The following is a 23,405-nucleotide window of genomic DNA, read 5'->3' as shown; positions in this document are numbered from 1 at the left end:
ACAACCTCAGTGCTCTGCAGACGAATGAACAGGGAAACTGTGACACACGCACACACACATGCACACAGGACTATTATTCAGCCTTAGCCTCCAAGAAAGGATTTCTCGCCATTTGCCACAATAGGATGAACCTGGAAGACGTTACACTGAGTGAAACAAGCCAGTCACAGAAAGGAAAATATTGCACGATCTCACTTGTATGTGGAGTTTAAAAACAAATGGAGATCAAATATACAAAGATAGAGAATAGAGCAGTGGTTACTGGGGCAGGAGGGGGGAAAGGGAGTCGTAGGTCAAGGATACAAGGTAACAGATATGCCTAGGTCAAGGGTACAAAGTAACAGATATGCCTAGGTCAAGGATACAAAGTAACAGATATGCCTAGGTCAAGGATACAAAGTAACAGATATGCCTAGGTCAAGGATACAAAGTAGCAGATACTTGGGATGAGTAGTCTGGAGGCCCTGTGTGCAACAGCAGGACCACCGTGAGTGAAACTGCACCGCATCGGGGATCTCTGCTAAATGAGCAGCCGTGGCTGCTCTGACCAGGTACATACAAAGTGGATGACTGAGATGATGGATGTTTTGATCTGCTGCCCTGTAGTAACCATTTTACTCTCTACATGTATCCTATGAAACCATATTATAGACCTTAAATATATACAACAAAATTTATTTAAAAATTTTAAAAAGAAAATCTGAAAAGATCTATAAAATGAAAAGAGATTGAATTAGTTATCAAAAAACTATCCACACAAGAAAACCTGGGTTCAGATGGCCTCACAGGTGAATTCGACCCAACACTTAAAGGAAGAATTAGCGCCAACCTTTTGTATAGTCTTCCAAAATCAGAAGTGGAGGGAGTTTCCAGCTCATTCTGTGAGGCCAGTATTGCTCTGATACTAAAACCACACAATGACGTCATAGGAAATCAACTACAAACCGATTTCTCTTATGAATTTAGATCTAAAAATCCTCTACAAAGTAACTAGCAAGCTGAACCCAGCAGACAGAAAAGAGGGTGCCCAACTGGGATTTTTCCAGGAGTGTAAGGTTGGTTTGACATCTGGAAATCACTGATGTGTGCACCATATTAATCGAATACCAGGGGAAGATGGCACAATCCACTTAATAGATGAAGAGAAAGTATTTGATAGAATCCAGCGCCTCTTCCTGATAGAAACACTCAGCAAACAGAAAAGAAGTCCTCTACCTTACCAGGGGCAGCTAGGAAAAAACCCACAGTTAATGTCACACATGCTGGCGAAAGACCAAAAGCTTTGCCTCAGTGACAAGGGACAAGACAAGGACGTCAGTTCTCAGCATTTCTAGTCAGCATTGCGGGAGACTCTAGCCAGGCAACAGGCCAGAAGAAAGAAATGAAAAGCATTCATTTTGGAAAGGAAGAAGTAAAACTATATGCATTTGTAAACAATATGAAGTTGTATAGAAAATCCTAAATAGCCATATAATCTACTAACAAATTCTTAGAAATAACAACTGAGTTTAGCAAGATTGTAGGATACAAAATCACTATATAAAATCAATTATATTTATGCACACTTTTTGAATAGTTTTATTGAGATGTAACTAACATATCGTATAATTTACCTTTTTAAAATATGTGAACCATTGGTTTTCAGTGTACAGTTCTCACCCCAGTCTAGTTTTGGAACATTTTACACTCAGCAGCCACTCCAAATCCATGCCACGCGCAGCCCTAGGAGGTCACTAGTCTACTTCCCATGTCCTTGAACTTGCTGTGCCGGAAATTTCACAGACACAGAATCATGTAATACTGCTAGCCTTCTGTGACTGGCTTCTGTCACTGAGCATGTTTTCAGGGTCCACCCATGTGGTAGCATGTGGCAGTGTTTCGTATGTACTTTGTCCACAATTTTGTGAGCAAATAATATTCCCTTGTGTGGATGTGCCCTATTTTCTGTTTATCGACTGGTGGACCTCTGAGTTGTTTCTACCTTTTGGCTGTGATGAATCATGTCTCTGTGAACGTATGTGTGCGTGTTCTGTGTGTTCCGCTAACTTTCACTGAAGAGTTGCCATGTGGCGTATTTACGGAGAACGGTCAGGTCTTGCCTGTGCTCTAAGGAGCCCTTAATTTAATAGCAGAAGCCTGAGCTCTAACCCCACGAGAGCAGGGACGTGTCTGTCTTATTAATTATGGTAAGTGTCATGCCTGACGTGATCCTGAACAGTGGCTGCCACGGCTGAACGCAGAGTGTGTGGAATTGCAGGGCACAGGGCACGGTCGGCGATGCGGGTGGCTGGTTGTGGAGAGGAACTGAGGCTCTCGGGGCAGGGTGGGACTCCGGGTCCGCAGGCCCAGCTCCTCACTCCTGCCCGGGTCTGCAGTTACTGATGGACGATCTGGGTTCGCGAGAGTTTCCTGAGCAGCTGATCACTGTCTTTCCGGGCCACACGAGGAACTACAAATGTGTGGGGTATCAGGTCCCACAGAAGCTCACTTGGTGCCTGGAAATGTGACACCTGCCTCAACACAGAAGACGTGGAAAGTGACGTTTTCATCCTCAGGCTGAGTCACTGTCTTCTCTACGCGATAGTGTCCGACGGCCGTGTGTGGGCGGTGGTGACTGTGGTGTCAGTGACACGGGAGGGTTTCACACGTCACACACGGGGTGTGACCACATGAACAGCGGTGTCTCCATTGGTTATTGATCCGTCGGTGAGTGGTGATGGCCCTACTGACTGTCCAAAGGAATCTCTAATTTTCTAAAAGATAAAATGTCAAAGAAAAGTTCTTCATCCTTAACAGCCTATGACCATAGAGAAAAATTAAGTTAAAAAAGGCCCTTCTTGTGCCCCTTGTTAAGGGGGAAGTCCGCTGTGGCCACTGTCACAAGGTGGAAGCCAGTTTGCTGAGGCAGCCATCTCGGCACCGCAAACCAAGCGGGTTCAGCAGCACGAATGTCCTGTCTCACAGACCTGGAGGTGGCAGCTCTGAAGTCAGGGTCCCCAGAGCTGGTCCCTCCCGAGGCTGAGAGAGGCATCTGTGTGGGTTCTCCTGGGTTTCTGGCGGTTCCTTGGCTGTGGTGGCATCACTCCAGTCTCCACGGTTCTCCCCTGTGGGTGTCTCCGAACGTCCCCTCATGATAAGGACACAGCGCTGATGTGATTCGGAGCCGCCCTCCTGAGATGACATGACCTCATCTTAACTACTTACATCTGCGGTGACCCTGATTTTAACAGAGGGCGTTGGGACTTCAGCAAATGGATTTTGTGGGGACACAACTGAACCCCTATGTAGCAGATGGTTTCAATTCTGACATAATCACACGTAAGGAACAGACTGAAAACAAAGCTTAAACAATATTCAATGAGTTTGACTTTGGACTGCTGGTGCACTTGGTTTTTTGACATATATTTTATGGAAAATCGTAGATAGTCAGAAGCAAGTTTCGCCATCGTGTGCCTGCTCTGTGTGCTCTCGCGTGAGTGGTCATGTTGTCTGAGTCGAGGGTGTCCGTGCGCTCAGCGCTGGCTGGTGCAGCGTCTGCATGGAGGGTGTCCGTCACTCAGCGCTGGCTGGTGCAGCGTCTGCATTGAGGGTGTCCGTCACTCAGCGCTGGCTGGTGCAGCGTCTGCATTGAGGGTGTCCGTCACTCAGCGCTGGCTGGTGCAGCGTCTGCATTGAGGGTGTCCATCACTCAGCGCTGGCTGGTGCAGCGTCTGCATGGAGGGTGTCCGTCACTCAGCGCTGGCTGGTGCAGTGTGTGCATTGAGGGTGTCCGTCACTCAGCGCTGGCTGGTGCAGCGTCTGTCTGCATGGAGGGTGTCCGTCACTCAGCGCTGGCTGGTGCAGTGTGTGCGTCGAGGGTGTCCGTCACTCAGCGCTGGCTGGTACAGCGTCTGCATTGAGGGTGTCCATCACTCAGCGCTGGCTGGTGCAGCGTCTGCATTGAGGGTGTCCGTCACTCAGCGCTGGCTGGTGCAGCGTCTGCATTGAGGGTGTCCATCACTCAGCGCTGGCTGGTGCAGCGTCTGCATGGAGGGTGTCCGTCACTCAGCGCTGGCTGGTGCAGCGTCTGCATTGAGGGTGTCTGTCACTCAGCGCTGGCTGGTGCAGTGTGTGTGTCGAGGGTGTCTGTCACTCAGCGCTGGCTGGTGCAGCGTCTGCATGGAGGGTGTCCGTCACTCAGCGCTGGCTGGTGCAGTGTGTGCGTCGAGGGTGTCTGTCACTCAGCGCTGGCTGGTGCAGCGTCTGCATGGAGGGTGTCCGTCACTCAGCGCTGGCTGGTGCAGCGTCTGCATGGAGGGTGTCTGTCACTCAGCGCTGGCTGGTGCAGTGTGTGCGTCGAGGGTGTCTGTCACTCAGCGCTGGCTGGTGGAGCGTCTGCATTGAGGGTGTCCGTCACTCAGCGCTGGCTGGTGCAGTGTGTGCGTCGAGGGTGTCCGTCACTCAGTGCTGGCTGGTGCAGTGTGTGCGTCGAGGGTGTCCGTCACTCAGCGCTGGCTGGTGCAGTGTGTGCGTCGAGGGTGTCCGTCACTCAGCGCTGGCTGGTGCAGCGCTGGGTGCGGAGCTGCCTGTGTGGGTGCCGGGGCAGGTTGGCCGCGTCTCATGGGGACTTCGATGCACTTCGCCCTCCGTGGGAACCACGCAGCCTTGGGAAGCGCTTCACTCTGCGTCGGGCTTGCTCATGTGCGATTAACTAACAGAGATGACTTGAATTAACTGTATAATTTTAATTTTTCAGAGCGAAAGTATGATTTAGATTTAAATCAGCAAAACATATGTGAGTGGTAAAAAGATAATTAATTCTAGAAACTCTGAGATTGGTCTTATTTAATTTTAAAGTTCAGAGGCACTTATACGCTTACATCTGATGAGTTATTAATAATTGTCACAACTTAGAAATGTAGAGAAAATGTAGTTATCACACTGTTAAAATGACTTTTCTAATAAATCCTTTTGAAGGTTCAGTATGACAAGGTACATCAGTCATGTGCATTACCTCTATTTAAATATTTCTTCATGGGTGTGAGGTGACCCCTGAGGGTCCTGCAGGGAAAGGCACATGTCAGACGTGCTTTGAGGACTGGCATTCCCAGATAATTTGAAATAATGGGATTTAATTTGTTTGCAGATAAACTCACCTAAAGGGACCACCACAGGAACAGAAATCTCTCCTAGCTTACATAAACAACGGAAATTAATTAACATGGAAGCGCTAATTAGTTTATCCAATTTGCTGGCAGAGCTCTGGGAATGAGGGCCCAAGAGGCCTGGTGTCTGTGTGAGGGGCCCGGGAGGGGCGCTGGCGGTGGGGACAGCAGAGAGTGTGGCAGCAGGGCAGGGGGGCTACAGTCACAGTCTGCCGGCCCCCGCGGTGTGGGCCGGATGCAGAGACCTGTCTGTTCTCCCCAGCCGTGGACCTTGCTCACCTCGGGCATCGCTGAGCTTCTCCTGTCCCTAACATGGGCACATTCCTCCGTGCCTGCCCTCACGTTTCCCCCGAAATGGTCCTGTCTCCGGAATGCTGCCCAAACCCCAGCCCTGTCCTCTTAAGCCAGACGCTTGCACATTTCCTCGCGGGCCCTCCCTGACTTGCAGAGCGGGGCCGTCCTGTGTCTGAGCGCTGGCACTTTCCCCTGATGCCCTGGTCACAGCTGTGTCTGTTCCTGAGGGTCCCTGGTTAATGTGCTCGGCTCTCACGGCAGGGGGCTCGGTGTGATCTGGAGGGAGGCCCAGGAGGAAGGAGCAGGTGCCCGGCCCTGCTGAGATGGGCGGGAAGTGGATCCACAGCCAGGATGGGAGTAGGGCAGCGATAATAGCGTTCACTCCTGCCTTGAAACTGTGTGTCAAAGTGTGTGCCTGTTACCCACGTGTGCTCAGTGTCTACCCTTTAATTCAAACGAAGACATTGGCTTTCCTGAATACCTGACATGTGTCGTGGGCAGGATTCCTGCTGTGTCTTCCGCATACCTTGTAACCACCCCGGAGCATTTGGTCAGTTGAATATTCAGGATGTGGGTAACTGGCCCACATAAATCCAGTAAGTTAAGGAGAGAAGCTAACCATACAAAATTGTAGAATTCTAGAACTTTCAGCAAAGCTGGAAATATGTAAATGGATCCCCGACTGGTCACAGTTATATTTGGAAGTTTAAATATACAGCAGTGATGCTTTGGGTGCAGGGACTGCTTGTCAGATCCCATCCCTCACCTTCCCTCTGCCTCTCCACTCACAGCACCTGCCATCCGGTGGCCAGGGGCTCGGGCTCTTGCTCATGTCCCTACCTAGCCCTTTCTCTGAGGAGAGAGAAGATTCCCTGGACCCGGTGACGGCTGGTGCTCTGCTGCAGCTGGTGCAAAACTGGATGTGGCTTTAGGAGCCCGTAGTTTAAATTACTACCAGCTTCTCGGAATCGGAGACAAGTCTCCTGCTGGAGCTACGTTTCTGGCTCCAATTTAGAGTAATATTTTGTGTGCTCTAAAGCCACGCAGAGACTTATTGTCTCTGAAAAATAAATTCAATGTAAATTAAAAAATGTCCCAAAAGACCCTCTACTTTTTCGGGTAGGTTTAACTGCCTTTCAGTTCTATGCACTGCCTGCTGGTGATGGAAATGGGAAAAATAGGTTGTGATAGGTCAAAAAATAGAAACTATGAATTCAAGTGAGATGGCAGCGTGGCGGCCACTGCCTGGTGGGCGCAGTGCCGGCTCTTGCCGTGGGTTCCCGCTGTGGGTTCCCGCCGTGGAGCGCGGGCAGTGGACCCAGGCCTGACGGACACACCGCAGCGCTGTGCCTGGTGCCGGACACCGTGGGTATCAGCCGTGTGGATCCCACCGTGATAAACACATGCCTGTCGCACACGGAAAAGGAGGCTTAAAAATAAGTGATGTTTTGCTGACACTTTGGGAACAAACTAAGGTCACGCTGATGTCAGGGAAGGGACACTTGACACGGAAGATTCCAGTGGAAACATCATGGCTTAGGGGACTGAAAACAAGCCCAGAGCAGTCGTGCTGGTCACTGCCTCTGGGGGCTGGGGGGCCTGTGTCCTCCATCACCTGATTTAGCAGACTACTTGGTACTTTTGGTATTTCATACAAACTTCCTTTATTTTGAAAATAATGAGAGAATTAGGTCAAGTCTCCTGAGGCCAATACTTATTTTTTGTATGTAATTATCAGAAATAGATGTGACATATGACTGAACTGCACAAAACCCACACGTGTGGGCCCCACGCAGCACCCAGCACGGCTGTCCTGTGGCCATCCTCAGCCTCCTCATCCTCGCCAAGCAGGGGCCGTGCCAGATCGCCCTTAGGCCCTCCCTTGCTTCTCTCTGTGCAGCCATTTCCTGAGTATATTTGGGGTCCAGGAGCCGGGCCTCTCATGCCTCCTGTCCACCGCTGGCTCCCGCCCGCCACAAGCCAAGCTCACGGGGGGGGTGGAGCAAGGCAGCATCCACAGCTCTCGGCGCACATGGCAGCCACTCACCTCTGGGGGAGTGACACAAGAGGCCTCCACCACCTGCTGCCCATCCCGCCACCCTGGGGGTCCCACCTCCTCTCCCTGCAGCACCTGCCCTGCGCTCCCCAAGAGCATGGAACCTGTGACCCCCAAGCGGCGAAACACCCACTTTCCTCCCACCCGGTCCCAGGGAGGCCCTGAGGGTTTCACGTTTCAGCCAGGCTCTCTGTTTGCTTCTTGTCTGTGCTTCTACTTCATTTAGCAAACCTAATTCCAGCCCTCACACTATCTTCCTGTAATTGCCTGTTTCAAACGCCGTCTTCCTCGTCAGCTGTGAGATTTCCTGACCAGAGAGCAGCGTCTTCCTGTGTTTCTGTCGCATCGCCTGGGTGGTGCTGGGACATGACTGGCGTTGGAAGCGCTGGGCAGTGCTGGGACGTGACTGGCGTTGGAGGCGCTCCTGTCGGAGGGAGCAGATTCTAGTGGCATGTGACCTGCACGACTGAGCGGCGTGCTTGGTGCTGGAGGCAGTGCAAGGACTCCCTTAGGCGGATCCACCCTCACCTGGGAGAGGAAAGGCAAACCGAGTCCTCTGCTGGGACCTGGGCAATTCCCGCTGCTTCTGGCGCCTTCTCCTGTGACCGTCTGATTAATATTCATTTGCTTCTAACCACTGCGTGTCTGAGAGACCCCACGACACCTGGGGCAGAGTCCATGGCTCTGATGCGCAGGTGCGGGATTCGCACGTTTCTGCAGAGCGTGGGTGGCCACGTCTGCAGGGCTGTGACTGGGCGGCCGGACCCTCCCGCCTGGATGGGGCGCAGCGGGGGATGGGGAGGCTCTGAGGTGGCCAAGGCAGAGAGGCCTGGAGCGGGCGGTCAGGGGGTGCCTTCAGGAGTGAACGTCACCGTAGCGAGGCCGACAGGCCACATGACGTGCGCCGCTGCCCTGGGCGTGGATTGTCACTCGAGAACATGTTTCTGTGGGCAGCGATGCCGCTGTCTGGGGACGACCCCCCTGAGCAGGGGCTGGGACTTGAGCCCAGAGAGCCCTTCAGAGGCCGAGCTGCCGGTTCGTTCCCGTCGGAGCCTTAACTTCTGCTCCGAGACTCCGGCAACTTCCGTGCAAGCACTGCCTGGAGTTGCTTCCTTCAGTTCAAACTCAGCCTCCCCAGGGATGCGTTTGCTAGAAAGAACCGAAGAACCGTGGACAATCCCCTTGTCTCATTAAGGATTCCTGTAGTTCATAACAGAGGGCCAGCGATGGACCTTTATAGAGAAAGGTGCTGCGAAAACGCACTCGATAGTGGTGACTTTCGTAGCTTTATGTCCTAGGCTCGTGACACACAGAGTGACGGTTCCTTATGATCTAGCAGGGAATTTTTTTTCTTAAAAAGGATGAGGCCCAGATGCATTAATAATTCAATTTGAAAAGGCATTTGCTTAAGACTTTCATTCTAGAGACATTAATATGCCCCTTGCTGAGCTGACACCTTTGTTCTGGAGGCTTTTGAATGATCTTCGAGTCACAAGATTTGAATTCATTGGAAGTATCAGTTCATATGCTATCATTAAGCAGACTGTGTTTTGAACTTGCTGGGTAATTTTAAATATACATAACCTGTGGTGGAGATTAAATCTGTTCAGAAAGACTTGAATTTGTGGGTCAATTTTACGCAGATTTTGGTCACCACTTGGTGAGAAAGTGGGCGAAACCACAGTTCCCAGGATAGGTTCCGAGTGAGTCCCTGGGGGACAGGAAGCCCCGAGGATCTGTGGCCAGGGGTGGGGCCAGGGTCACGTCTAGTTCTGCATGTGCAGCTCTGAGCTGCAGGGAGGCCGCTCTGCTTGCTCCGTGGCTGTCCTCCGTGGCCCGAGTGTTGGGGGTCCCAGCACTGCCGGGTCTGCCCATGGGCCTCCCTCAGGCTCTGTGGCGGGTCCAGGGTCTGTTCTGTACTGTCAGAGTGCTCCGGCCGGGCTGTGACCCTCCATCTCTTGTGTATGGCCTCGGGCAGTCCCCTGTGGCTCTCAGCGTTGCAGCCCCATCCACACGGGAAGGCAGGCAGCAGACGCCAGCGCTACCTGGCACGTGTGCTGAGCACCATGTGCCTAAGCGTCCTGCCGAGGTCTCTGTAATCAAATTTAGAAACTTCTTGATTAAATAAAATTAAGTGAGCTCCTTTATCCTGAGCTCTTCAGAGCTTCTAATTCGGGAGTGGCTATAATAGATTTGCCACCAAGGGCTATAATAGGCAGCCTTTATTTTTTGTTTGGGATAAATAAAACAGAGCTACAACCCAAGATGTCTTCTAGCATCTTGATTCCAAAATAGGCTTTCGGGGCTTAGCCTTCTTATTCAAAGTGCTTTGTGTCTCTATGACTCAGTGGCATCTTTTCTGGGCGCCTGCAGCCAGTAGCTCTCCTAGGGAAGAGGAAGCGTGTCCTTCCCAGACTTCTGGGCCCACGTGGGCTTCAGGACTGCCTGCGACCATGTCCACTCCCCCTGCCCTGCAGCCCACGGCCCTCCGCACCGCGGGGCCCGGCGGTTCTCTCCTGCGCTCTCCGCCCTTCTCCGTCTGTTCCCCCACAGGCGTGTATCTGGGGCAAGCATGTCACTGTGCCTTCTGTACCCACAGCTGGCCCGGGAGACCGAAGCAGGGCTGAGCTGTGCCCCCCTCCGCTCCCCAGAGAGGCCTCACCCCCCCGCACAGAGCTTCCCCAGGAGGGGGCGAGCTGGGTCTACCCTGATTCCCCACCACAAAGACCTCACACATGTATTCCTGGTGCACGTGCTGTGACCTCCCCGTGCCATTATAAATTGTAAATACCGTGACCCCTCAGCTCCTGTGACTGTTCTGCAGAGCTGGGTACCAAGTGGTGGGCCTGCTGTGGGGGACCCCAGCAGTGTTGGTGGATTTTGGTGTTTTTACTGAAATATAACGTTACACTTTTGCTCATAGTTTTAGTGCCTGAAAGGAGATATAACAGAGTTGTAGTAACTGTAAAAGTTTCAATGTTGAAATTGAGTGATAAAACATACCGCTCTCATTTCACAAAATAATTTGTGTTGAGCCATGTGCAATTATGAAAATATATTTGCTGTGTGCATATGTATATGACATGGAGGTCGTTACTTTAATAAAATGGAATATAGAAGACATTTCCGAGGGTAGCTTTTTAAATAAAGTTAGCTAAAGTGTAAGGTCAGACCTGGCTTTGTTTATGGGATGCCGGGCACAGGTGCACTGCGCTGGCTGTCCAGCGCGGCTTTGTTGTTGCTGTTGTTTATTTTAATGATACAATCTGCAGCTGCGCAGGTGTAATGGCCTCTCTCTGTCTCTTCTGTTTTCAGAGTCGCAGTGCACCCTCTGCGGGGAGCCGGAAGGTGAGTACCTGACTGACACCTGCCCCAGGTGGGCAGCACCTGGCGGGGAGGGGAGTCCTGTGTGGCCTGAGGATGCATTGATGGCGACAGTCTGCTGTGAACTGAAAGCACGTTCCATGTGGTGTTTGATAAAGAGGTGAATAAAGTAATGGAAGCAAATACAGGATGAGCATTCGAAATCAGGAGTTTGTCTCTGAAAAAGCAGACGTTACGGCCAGATCACAATACTTCCTTCTTGTTTTGGACTTACAAATTTTAGCAGCTGTCTCCAGACAGTAGGTGCCAATACATATGTATTGGCTTTCAATGAGACGTGTGCAGCCGTCCTGATTGTCGGTGAGGACACCCGAGAGGGTGCGTGTGGACCTGCCGGCAGCCGCAGGGTAGCCATTGTCATCATTTACGTTTCACCTTAAGTTTATGTGTCTACAACACATTTAAAAGTGAGGCTCTTGAGTCCATAGTTTGTTAACTATGCTCCAAAACAGCGAAAGCCAAAATGTGTGTAATATTTTCCAGTGGTGTAGTTATTAATAGAAAGAATCAAGAGGATGTGGTAAACAGCTAACCCCTGTAGAGGGGGACTCTGAATTAAGCAGACTTGATTCTGTGGTCTGCTCTCAGCAGAAAGAGGCGAGTTGGCTAGAGAACTGCTCGGCCTCAGGGAGCCGGGGACGCCGCTAACCCCAGGAACATGCTCTCGGGTCAGAGTCTGGCCAGTTCTGCGCCGCGCGGCACTGAGAGCGTGAGCGGCGGAGATGGACGTGCACTCAGTGCTTCGGAAGCCGAATCTGTCCATTGGAAGGACATTTGCCTACAAACTGGGGAGGAAAAAGTGAGTATAGGGTTAACCTGAAGTTCTATCAAACACTCAATTTCCCTACTTTGTTGGTTAATCAAGGTATTATGACAAAATTTTCAGGATCCTTCCTGGTCTGTTTGTAAGTGTGTAATGCATGCACACAGCCATGGCAATGTCTGTTAACGACCATGGTAAAGTCCTGAGCTCCACTTTTATGCAAAACAGCAGACTTTGGACCTCTAGGATTTCCAGGGTCAGCAGAAATGTGGTGTTTCAGAGTCAGGATGATGTCCCAGGAGGACCTGGGTGATGTTGGTTGTGTTGGATGCCGACTTGTGCTGGGACCTGCGGGTCCTTCCTCTGGGACGTGCTGAGGTTGTTGCAGTAGTTGGTGAAATTCTCCCACCTGTCTCATGTCTGTCGGGCATCTGAACGTGTTACTATTTCTGACCAATACAGTCTCCATCGCCGTTCCCACCGTGGGGACGTGCATGCCATGCTGTGGCCTCGTGTTGAGTTCTCTTGGCCCCTCCCCTTCGCTGGATGTTTTCAGTGTGCTGTGTCTGCTGGGCAGACTGTCAAGCATAAGACCTTATTAAGAGTGGTTTCAACGGATGGCATCGTGTTCTTTGTCTGCTTGTTTCCAATAACAGATGTCTGCACTTGGCCAAGGGCCATGGCCATGGAGTGTGTTTGCTATATGCTGCTTAGTGCTGTCGTTAAGAGAAGATTTGGTCTCAATACATCAGTATAGATCATGTTTGGAGATGAGGGTTTTGGTCGAATGAAGGCTGGTAAGGTACCTCTGACGTCCTCGCTCAGGGGTGGGTGTTGGCCCACGTCTGTGAGCGTCCTGTCCTGTCTGAGGGGTGGGACCTCCCAGGCTGACCCGAGACTGCTTGGGGGGGCCGTAGCATTGTGGGGGGCCGGCTCCCCTGGGGCAGTGCAGCCTGACACCAGCTGACAGACCAGAGCCCCCTGGGAGCCCGCCCTTGTGCAGTGCCCACGTCACCAATGCTGTGAGCCCACACGTGTGCAGGTCACAAACAGAGGGAAGAAACACTCACTATTGCTCTTGAGGTCAGGACGACTCGTAAATACTTGGAACGAGACAGACTCGCCCCGTGTGAGATCAGTCCCAGCTGTCTAGTGGGGCAGACCTGCAGGTTGGGAGGTTCCTCAGCCCAGGTGGGGGCCGGAGGTGTCTGGGGAATGTGAGGTGCACGTGGGGGGACAGTTCTCCGAGCCGCCCCAGTGTCTGGACATGCAAGTGGGCCGCCCCGAATCAGAGGGAGGGAGGAAAGAGCTGATGGCGAGGTCTCAGCTGTGCTTTAGGTTTTGAAAAACACTATCATATGAATATTCATACATTTAAAAATCATTTAAGTAATTAGTGTAAGTGAGAACTGACTGGGTGCAGCGAGTGGAATCTGAAATCAGCTTTTTTGTTTGGTGATTTTGTCGGCAGCTCACAGGGGCCGCGCAGAGGTATCAGAGCCGGGTGCGGCTGGGTGCGCAGCTGAGCGCTGGGTGCGCTGTGTCCGTCGCTTCCAGAAGGTTAAGGCGTCAACTCACTGAGCTCCCCTCTTGTCAGAAAGCTGTTACCAGCCTTCACGGCTAAACCAGCGAAGTGGGAAACACCTATTTGCATTTTAATGATTAGTGCTTTTGCAGAGAGCTAGTTCTTTGGATACAGATTGAATAATTAGCCTTGTCTATGATGATAATGTCTGTCACACAAAGGGGGCTGGGAACAAGGTTGACAGCGTGCTGGAGACCTTGGAATCCCAGGGTTGTGGGTCTCTATAATGGTATGGCCAAGTTTTCAGAGAACTTAAATTTTTAATTTTGTATGAAATAATCTCAATAAGCAAATTTCCTACACTTTCCATATTGCAAGGTTTCTAAAACTTGGAACACTGTGTTTATGAGATGAAAACGTTTAATGGATTCACTGTTGTTTTCTGGCACGTTTCTTCCTACCCAGAATGCACAGATAACCCGACGCCTGCTGCTCGGTGCAGGGCTGCAGAAAGGGGGCGCCGCGGCTACCCAGCCCCTGCCGTCCCCAGGGTACAGTCAATGCAGTGCTCTGCTCTGACAAGCCCTCTCCTGAAATAAATGACAATAATGAATTTACTAAGAACAATCTCAGTTGTTATAATAATTTACCAATTTAATCCTGACTGTCTCAGTTTGTATCATTTTCCTCGTGGATCCTGTTACCTTGTAGACAGCAGAAGTCACCGGATGTTACACACCAAAAAGATCACGTGCTCATTTATCTCGACATAGCAAGAATCCCCATGTGATATAATCTGTCCAATTAATATAAGAAAGTAACTTGAGCCCATGATCCTTTTCAAGCTGTATCGCAGACACATGATACCACTTGCCTTTTAACGAGACCACAGGAAACTGTGGACGCCGGTGAGACCACAGATGTCAGTTCAGGACTCATCTGTTTGCGTTTTTATGGTCTGACTTGTCCTCATAGAAAATAGATTTTCTGTGGTGGGGAGATGGCTGATGATGCCTGGCAGGGTAAGAGAACTTATTTGAAATCCAGTACAATGTAAGAACAATGTTTGAGATCTATGTTATTTAAACCCGACTAAAACTAAGAAATAAAATAAGCTATCATGATATAAATTTGACATGAAAGAATATGCTGCTAACATGTTAGGATAAATTTTGGCATGAAGGATTCTTCAGCAATAGGGGACTTAATATTATAAATTTAAGAACAGTGGATCATTTGGGGGGGTATCAGTATATACTGGATTATTTGGGAAATGTTTCTATACATTCCAGTCCAAAAGCAAAATTCATATTTTAAAAAATCCTAAAAAGTTTAAGGTAAGAGATTTTCTTTCTAAATTTGTTTGAGTTTGGTTTTGTTTTTATTTTGATTAATTTGAAACCACAAACTGCATGCTGCTCTGGAAATTTTGGGCAGACACACAAAATCTTATATTTTGCTAGAACGAGGAAGAACCAAAACTATTACTTCTCCATTCATAACTCATGACTGAGAAACCGTGGGGAATTTTTCCTGTAGTCAGTAGCATTGTGTTCTTGATTTTTTAACGCAAGATATTCAAGATTTTTCCCACAAATGACTCTGAACAATGGAAAATATCCTCATTGTTTTTGTACCTTACTTGAATATGTGCCATCTCAAGATTTTGAGACTTCTTAAAAATTGAAAAAATAATAAGGTTGCTTTTTGAAAACTGGATATTGAAGGGTTTAGGAAGAAGCCTCCTGTCCACCCACAGCCATTCTGCTCCCTGTTCTCTGTGGAGACAGAAGGCTTTTCAAGGAGAACTGCTGCTCTGTCTCTTCTTGAGATCATACCTTTTAATTGTGCGCTTTGGATAAAAGTGATATTTTCTGATTGCTGTTAGTGTTTATTAGTGATTATTGTTGCTTAGATGCTTAGAAACTAGAGAATTCAACAAATTTTTGGAGGAAACAGTTTCTGCTCCAGCCAGTCTGTCTTCTAGTACCTTAAAGCGGTCAGCGTTTTAGTGGAAATTGGAACATGGTCTCTAGGGTGAGAGAGAAGACAGGTTTATGGTAGAGGATTTTAGAGAGAGGGAAGACTTAGTTGAACTCTACCCAGTTCCCATTAAAAATAAATACAAGGCTATATAAAATATAACAAAATTCATTTTAATGCATAACTGAGCTTGGAAAAGGAAGGAAGGAAGAAAAGGAAGGAAAGGAAAGAAAGGAAGGGAATTTCTAGAGTCCCAAGAACCAAGGAAGAATTTTCAACTAGAGGATAAGCACGAGTTATCCCTTCAATAGCACCTGAGAAACAAAGCCCAGACAATGGCCTGGGCTGGGCTAGAGTTCCGATGTGGGCAGGTGAGGCAGGGGTGGTGGAGACGCCAGAGTTAAACACAGGTGATCACCAACTTCCCTATTTGCGAGAAAAGAACTAGGAAAACACTGGCTTAATAGAGTATAGACGGAAGTTATCACATATCCAGGGCAATGGGTAGAATATAAAGTTACCAACAGAAGTGCACACTCCAGGCTTGGCTTTGAGTTCTGAATTTCCACTACCTGGGTATTGCAGAAGACCACATAGTGACATTCACATGGAAATGATTCTAGAATCAGTTGTGATGCTATCAGAACCCAAGGACTCTGGCAGAATCAAAATCACAAGTTATCTTTGAGAACAGAGGGGTCAAGGAAATCCTCTTCCACTAAAAATAACACCCCCTTTAGATAAACACATAAGATTATAATCCATAGAAAGAAACTTCAAGGGAATGAGAAGACACAATAATAGAAGAATAAGAAGCCAGAGTGCTAGAAATGACAGACTTGCACAGTTGGGTAACTATATGGATTTTCAACAGGAACCCTAATATGTGAAGTATCTATTATGAGAAAAGATTTAAAAACAAGCAGAATATCTGTAAACAAGAAGGGTCATTTAAATCAACTACTATGTGGATATATTATAAAGTGGATTAGACAGAGCTGAAAAGAGAATTAGTAAACTAGAAAATAGATATGAGGATATTATCTAGAACTTTGCCTAAGAAGTATAAAGGGTAATATAATGTAAAAATTAAGATGCATGGAAAATGACTTAAGAAACACAAACACATGTCTGGTTTTAAGTGAGAAATTAAAGAGGATGAAGAGAAAGGAGGAGAGGCATCAATCAAAGAGGTAAAGGCTAACATTTTCCAGAGCTGAAGAAATGTGTTCTCCCTCTTTGATCTAAAGACTCCCAAGAATGAAACCAGATAAATAAAATACACCCATGCCTTTTAAGTGAAACCACAGGACGTGACACAAATATCTTAACTATAGCTGGCGCAATGTACCAACAACGTATTTACAATGCACTGATTCTAGGAGGCTTCTCTATCACAACTGATGCCAGGTGACATTGGAATAACATCTAAAAATTACTGAGACAATAAAGGCAGTGAAGAAACTGCCATCATTTAATGCCAAGGTGAATAAAAGAGGAGAGAGGTGGGGAGGGGAGAGAAAAAGGCACAAAACATGGTAAAATGACTCAGGCATTTTTATAGATAAAGTGATTATTTATTGATGAAAGGAATCTGCTCCAAGAAGCTATAAGAAGCATCTACTTTAGAGTAGACTCAGAATATTCAAAGAAAAAAAGAGAGAATTACAAGGAGAAACCGACAAACCCTCTATTATGATAGAAGACCGCCTTGTCTAAGGCACAGCACCTCTCTGGGGGGAGCTGGCCCCCCCAGCAGAGGCTGACGTGCTCTCCGGGCCTTCCCTAGACCCTGGGCCCTGGCGGGACGCTGTCTGCGAAAGGGAGTGCTTGCCAAGCTCAGGAAGTTTAGCTCTTTGCTCGACGTCAGCCCTTCTATACTTGTGGCTGACGTGGCATTTCTGCAAGCACTCACCCAAACATGCGTCTCTTAGAAATAGCTGCAGGAATTCAGGACCCTCTGGGTTTCCAGACGAGCACAGGTTTGCCTGGATGGCATCTCTTGGTGGAGCCGAGTGGCATCTCTGCTTCCCCTTCCTGGGTCCTCACAGCTCAGAGTCCCGCTCCGCACCAGCCTGGTCTTCACGGCCAGTCATCAATGGCGTTACCGAAGCGCAGGTCAGACCCTGCCACTGCCCTCCTCGGATCTGTCCGTGTTTCTCGCTGTGTGTAGGATAAATGCACATTCATAATCTCACCCAACTTGCCTCTCCAGCCCGATCTCCCCACAGTGACGCACCCTCTGTGCTCTGGTCCCCACATACTAATTAGGGCTCTGGGAGCACACAGGACGCCCAGGGCTTTGATGGCAGGAGGACGGTGTGACAGGTGGGAGGGTGGGGCGCTGTGTGCAGACCCCGTGGGTATGCATGTGTCTGTGTGTGCATGCACGTGTGTGCATGTGTGTGTATATGTGTGATGCATGTGTCTGTGTGTGCACGTGTGTGTGTTTTATGACCAAAGAGAAGTCTGTCCAGGGATCCACAGGATGGTTTATACTTGTTATCTCAGCGAAGTTAGGGTTTCTACACACAGTGGAGAGAGGAGACATGTCATATTTTTGTATAAAAAGTTGAGAATTCTAGAAAGAGACTTTGGGGTCAGCTCCAACACCGTATCCCAGTGCAACCTGTGCCCCCCCCTTACCCAGTGCATCCCGCAGCCCTTCGTTTTCTCCCTTCCTGTTTCCTCCTCTGTGGTGTCTGCTGGAGCATGAAGAGCGCCACGCGCTCGCTACGTGCCGGTTGTGTCAGCACTTTGGGTGCAGGAACTGTCTGTTTTCATCCGCATCCCTTCACAGTGACCGGCAGGTCCTTTGCGTTTCGTAATTGTGCATTTTTGAATCAAATACATAATGATGACCATTAGGATATCTGGGCCTATTACCGATGTAAGTGCTGCATTTGGAATCGGGGTGAAGCCGCAGCTATTGCATATGATAAGACGGAGGGAAATGGGATGAATTGCATTCACCATCTGGTGTCTGAGGCTCTGTGACAATTATGCCTTTATGCAGAATGATATATTGTAGAAGGTACAAATGAACACTAATTTGCAAAGTTCTTTCTTTTTAAAAAATAATATCCAATATCTGAGATTCAGGCATGCGGTTGGCATTGGAAAAATTTTAGCTCATTGATCTGCTCAGGAATAAATAAGTATTTTATTTTTCTGACCACTGGGTAATTTAAATATCAGGGCTCAGGTTTAGTGTGTTTAGGTAAAGTGCTATATTCTTGTTGCTGAATTTATGACTATTTGTTGAATTTTAGAGCATATTTGGGAGGTGAAAAGACACACAGAACATATGCAGTTGAACACTAAGAAAGAGCAATATTAGAATTATTCCCACTAATTCATAATAAGCCCCTTTAGAACACTGGGGAATAAAAGTTGCTGAAGAGCGAAATTTAATGTGGGACAGAGTCTGGCGTTGCCTTCCATGTTAGGATGTCACCACTTTGACAGCAGGAACTTTGTTTTAGAATTTAAACATCACCCGTGCCATCTCACGATGTGCATAAAATGCCCCAATTTAATGTCTTTTCTTCCATCTGCTGAGAGTTAAGTATCTTAGGAGAATTCTGATGATCGTAAACTCTGGCAATACGAAGAAGTGGAGTGTTTATTATATTTCTGGAGAAGAAAATGTCTCTGTGGAGTTAAATTATCTCGATTTACTGCTTGTTTTCCTTTAATTTTCTAACCCTGTGGCTTGTGCCATATGCTGGGCGAGGCTGGGAGGGTGGCTTTGGCTCTTGTCCGGCTTGGCAGGTGCCAAGACGTTTTCAAAGACAGAGACATTTTTGCATGACTCAGACCGGCAGACCCGGTAGCTCCGTGGCAGGGTGACACGTCCCACGCAAGGCCTGTGTGCCGCTGCCAGCTCTGCCCCTCTCGGATCCTGGGGAGCCACCTGGCTGTGGTCGCTGGGCTGAGACCAGTCTCGGAGGGAGACCAGAGACGGGAACACAGGTCCCGATTAGGCAGTGGGGCAGATTGTTTGAACGTGATCAAGTCCAGATGCTTCGGGCCCCCGTTGGCTGTGCCTCTCCCCTGGGCTGTTTGTTCCGGTTTCATTCCTGCCTTCCCCTGCATCCCCTGCCCATTCCCGCCCTACCTCACAGCATGAGGGGGTCCCAAGACCCTGGCTGGGTCCTGGGAGAAAAGCTGAAAGGTCTCCAGCCTCAAGCTCACAGCTGGCAGGACGGCTCAGGGCACAGAGAGAGCATGCTGGAAAGACCACCTGGCACAGGTGTTGAAACAATGTTACCTCGTTTATTTGCTCAGGAACGAATGAATATTTTATTTTTCTGGTCGCTGGGTCATTTAAATATCAGGCCTCAGGTTTGCCTGTGACACTGGCCCCAGTGTTCGTGCTGACACACTTGGCCTGCATCTGAGACAGTCGCTGTCTCTCCTGTGACTGGCAGAGGGGAGAAGGCTTCTCCCTGACACCGCTTGTCTTGTTGAACTGTGTTCCTGACCTCGCTCTCGCTCTGACTAGCACATCTCATTGGCCACGTTATGAATAACAAACGATCGAGATTTTACAGCATCTGTCTTTGGGAAATGAGCTTGGAGGGAAAATGCCCCGACACAGAATCACTGTGCAGCCTCCCTCCCACCAATCTTGTGATCAGATGACCCAGAACGCAAGCTGTGAACCTAGAAACAAGTGAAGAAAAGCTGTGCGAGGATTTGCAGATACTGGCGTTACGTTTCTAGAGCAGGAAGTGCTGTGGTGTGGCGGCACCAGCAGTCTTGGCACCGAAAAGGCAAAGGAGATGGATGACTCACTTTCCTAAGAAAACTGAGCTAAGCCTTTGTTCCCTCTTCCTGGACTGTTGAGAGGCGCTCAAGACAATGTGCGTGGAGGAAATTGTGACTCTCGAAGCCTGTATTTTCCGGGGCCAGGGAGCGTTTTCATGCAAGGCCCTCCCCTTCCAAACACCCCACAGCTGACAGGGCCTTCCCTGTCCCCCTCGCTGTCCTTCCCTTCTCCCTGTGGACGTCCTGTGTGCCACTCGCAGCTCAGCTCACAGTTGACCGTGACGCAAAGCTTTTCCCTGCTGGCCAGGGCTTGCCCTGAGTGTTGACAGTGGCGTGGGCTTCCTCTCCCCCACACGGGAGACCAGGGGCAGGGGCGTTTTCCACAGCCTGGGCCAGGCAGGCAAGAGCTGGTAAGAGGGTGTCACTTCACAATGACTCGAACCAGAAGAGAAGCAAAGTCCAGAGACTAGTTGGAACATACGTCTCGGAGAAAGGTCTAGAAACAGAAAGAAAAGTGGACAAGGGAGAGCGCTTCAGTGGGCGTGAGGAGTGGTCATCACACCTTCACCAGGAGGGTGAAGGAGCATTTGTGTTGCTCTTGCCCTAAGCCCAAGATTATGGACGAGGAGAAATACAGGCTCCGAGCCCCATGGAAGGAGAATCCGACCAGGAACCCGAAGCCAATCTTGCAACTTCTGTGCTGTTAATTAGAAGTGCGGCTTTGTAAGCACCTGCTCTCTCTGGACCTGCTGTTCTCATCTTAAACATTTCCGTGCCGTAAGCTTTTGTGTCTGCCTGGTCTCTACAGAGGGAGCCTTTTCTCTGAGCGCCGGGTTTGCTTTTTCAGATGTTCTGCACGGGCCCATATTTGGTTTCCATGACCCTAAGTACCATCACCTGCTACTTAGTAAAACTCTGATTCTTGTTTTCAGACACGTTGCAAAGGAGGCAGATGGGAGCCCACTTCTCAAAGTTTCAGAGTCGTACTGAAGGGTGACCTCTTTCCTGTCACTCACATCCTGTTCTTCCCAACATCTTCACCAAGTTAGTGGTGGCTAATTTTGGCAGATTAACCATTACCACATTAAATGATGAATTATTAATTAAAGAGATTATGTTATAAATCTGGAAAAAAAGAACACAAATTGGGAGTGAAGATTAAAACTAAACAGGTTTTGGCACAAATCCAGTTTTCTCCCCTTGGTAACAAATTGTGTGACTTCACCGAATCTGACGTCCTCATCTACAAAATGCACAAGAGACTACCTACATTTCAACCCAGTTTTGAAAATTATGGTATTTAGTGTAATGCTTGGAACACAGTAGGGACTCAGTGACTTCTATGTTTTATATTTGCCATAAATGTCTTTGTTCATTTGTTGATAATTAAATTCCTATGTTTTTTATCTCAAGTCTCTTTGTCAGGCATTATTCTGTGTGTTGCGGAAATACTGACATGAATGGTGTAGTTGTACATTTAAAGAAAGTAAATCAATAGTTGGAATAAAGAATTGCAAACAAACCAATAGTTGTGCTGAGAACAATGATGATGATGAACTTGTTTTATAAGGAATGTTTCCCAAATATAGAAATTGTGGCATATGGATGAATTCCAGATGGAGTTGCTTTGACTTATGATGTGAACAGCCAGTCCGGGGTATGGAGAGAGTGAATATATTTTGTATTCTTTTATGAAGTAGCTATGGAAACCTTGCACCTCTGTCTGCCAGGGCAATGTCTCCTCCTTGACAGAAAATAAAAGAGACCGTATCAAATGTGTGTGTATGTGTGTGAGTGTGCACAGAGTGAAGTCTGTATGTAGTGCACATGTATACACACGTGCACACACACACACACACGCACAACGGAACACTATTCAGCCTTGATAAAGAAGGAATCTGTCATTTGCCACGACACAGATGTACCTGGAGGATGTTCTGTTAGGTGAAGCAGGCTCAGAAAGACAAACAGCCGTGATCTCACTTACCTGGAATCCGCACAGGGCTGAGCTCGCAGAAACAGAGTGGAATGGCGGTTCCTGGGGCTGGGGGGTGGGAAAGGGGGTGACGTTATTTGGAGGGTGCAGACTTGCAGATATAAGGTAAGTAAGTTCCAGAGATCTAATTAGAACAATTACATTATTCTCCATTTTCTCAAACTCCAAGGTAGTTACTTAGGTATTGCAAAACAAAAATAAGAAAGTTAGTGTAGTCACAAATAAAAAGCCATTGGAATATGCTCATGTTAGGTGGAACACAGGGCATGTTGAATTTGAGTTGATGTTTCTACAGTTAGAGATAGAAACACCAGTTCGATTTATGTGCGTCTGTGTATACAATCTACTGAGGGTCCACAGTGTGTGAGGGTATCGTGCCAGGTGATAGATTTTTCAAAACATAACACCCAGCGGGGAAATGTGCATCATACACATTCTGTAACATTTTAATTCGTGTTAGGATAGTGACTAAAAAGCAGCAAATAACTTCAGCTGTGGAAAAGAGTAATCAATCCTAAAACGTCGGCTGTGGGGAGGCGTTTGAAGTAAGTGATGTGGGGACCCTGGAAGAAGAGGAAGCCCAGGGGACACGGAGCTGGGTTTGGGGAGTGGAGGACTCGGGTCGAGGGCGACTCACATGTCCTGCTGTGGGTCATTTTGTGCAGCTTCCTAAGAGGGTCCTGGAGCTGTGGGTCTGTGAATTCCGACAGCTGTTTGCAAATGTGTTTCAAGTCTCTGTATATGCTCTGGGGGGGGAATGATGCCTAGTTTTATCAGATTCTCATGGAGATTTGTAATCACAAAAAAGGTAAAAGGAACAGTGTCTGTGCTGCGGCGTACGGCACCTGGGAGGGAACATTCAGTTTTGTGACGTCGCAGTGCTGTCTGGGGCCACCTCTGCCAGGGCGTCTCCCATGAAACCCACTTGACTGCTGGAGTTGGTCTCCGTCCAGCTCCTGAGTTTTTGCCTAAGGCCAGTTCCCGCGGTGAGAATGAGACAGAATCGCCCAGACGGCTGCAGAGAGCTTGCTCTGGGAGGTGCTGTAGCTCGGCTGGGTGGATGTGGCGGGGTCAGTTTGGAGGCCTCCCCCCAGCCACGAGCACGTCCTCTCTCCAGCTTGAAGTTTGTGGGCCCGGGATGAGGGGCAGCTGCGGGAAGCCAGGGCCCCTCTGGGAGCATCCAGGGGACACCTGTGCCCGCTCCAGCCTGCTGAGCTTTGCTTGGGAGTATAAGGTACAGGTCGCAGCCACCTCACCCTCGGGCCGCAGCTTCTCCAGGTGCCAGACCCAGGGTGTCGACACCTGGGGACCCACTGTCCTGCTATTCCTTTTCTGTAATTGGTATCACTCAACTGGGTTTACCCTCCAGGGGTTGATGGGAGCCCACAGCAGCAGTGGCCGTGTGTCGGGGGTGGAGAGTGGGCAGGGAGCCGAGGCAGAGTCTGTCCGCACGTCGCACGCACTGCAGCCCCGCGAGGCGCAGACAG

General features: G+C 48.9%; 1 protein-coding gene across 1 annotated transcript in view; it reads left to right on the top strand.

Moving 5' to 3' along the window:
- Positions 1 to 23,405, top strand: part of DLGAP2 (DLG associated protein 2) — a 338,329-nt gene that overhangs the window by 141,000 nt on the left and 173,924 nt on the right. Inside the window, exon 2 of the mRNA XM_069464631.1 lies at positions 10,810 to 10,842. The gene's annotated coding sequence lies outside the window, so the exon portion shown is untranslated. The remainder of the gene's footprint in view (positions 1 to 10,809; positions 10,843 to 23,405) is intronic.

Source organism: Eulemur rufifrons, unplaced genomic scaffold (genome assembly GCF_041146395.1).
Source record: "Eulemur rufifrons isolate Redbay unplaced genomic scaffold, OSU_ERuf_1 scaffold_81, whole genome shotgun sequence".
Classification (NCBI taxonomy): Eukaryota; Metazoa; Chordata; class Mammalia; order Primates; family Lemuridae; genus Eulemur; species Eulemur rufifrons.
Note: the sequence above shows the minus strand (reverse complement) of the source record. Positions and strands in the feature narration are given on the sequence as shown.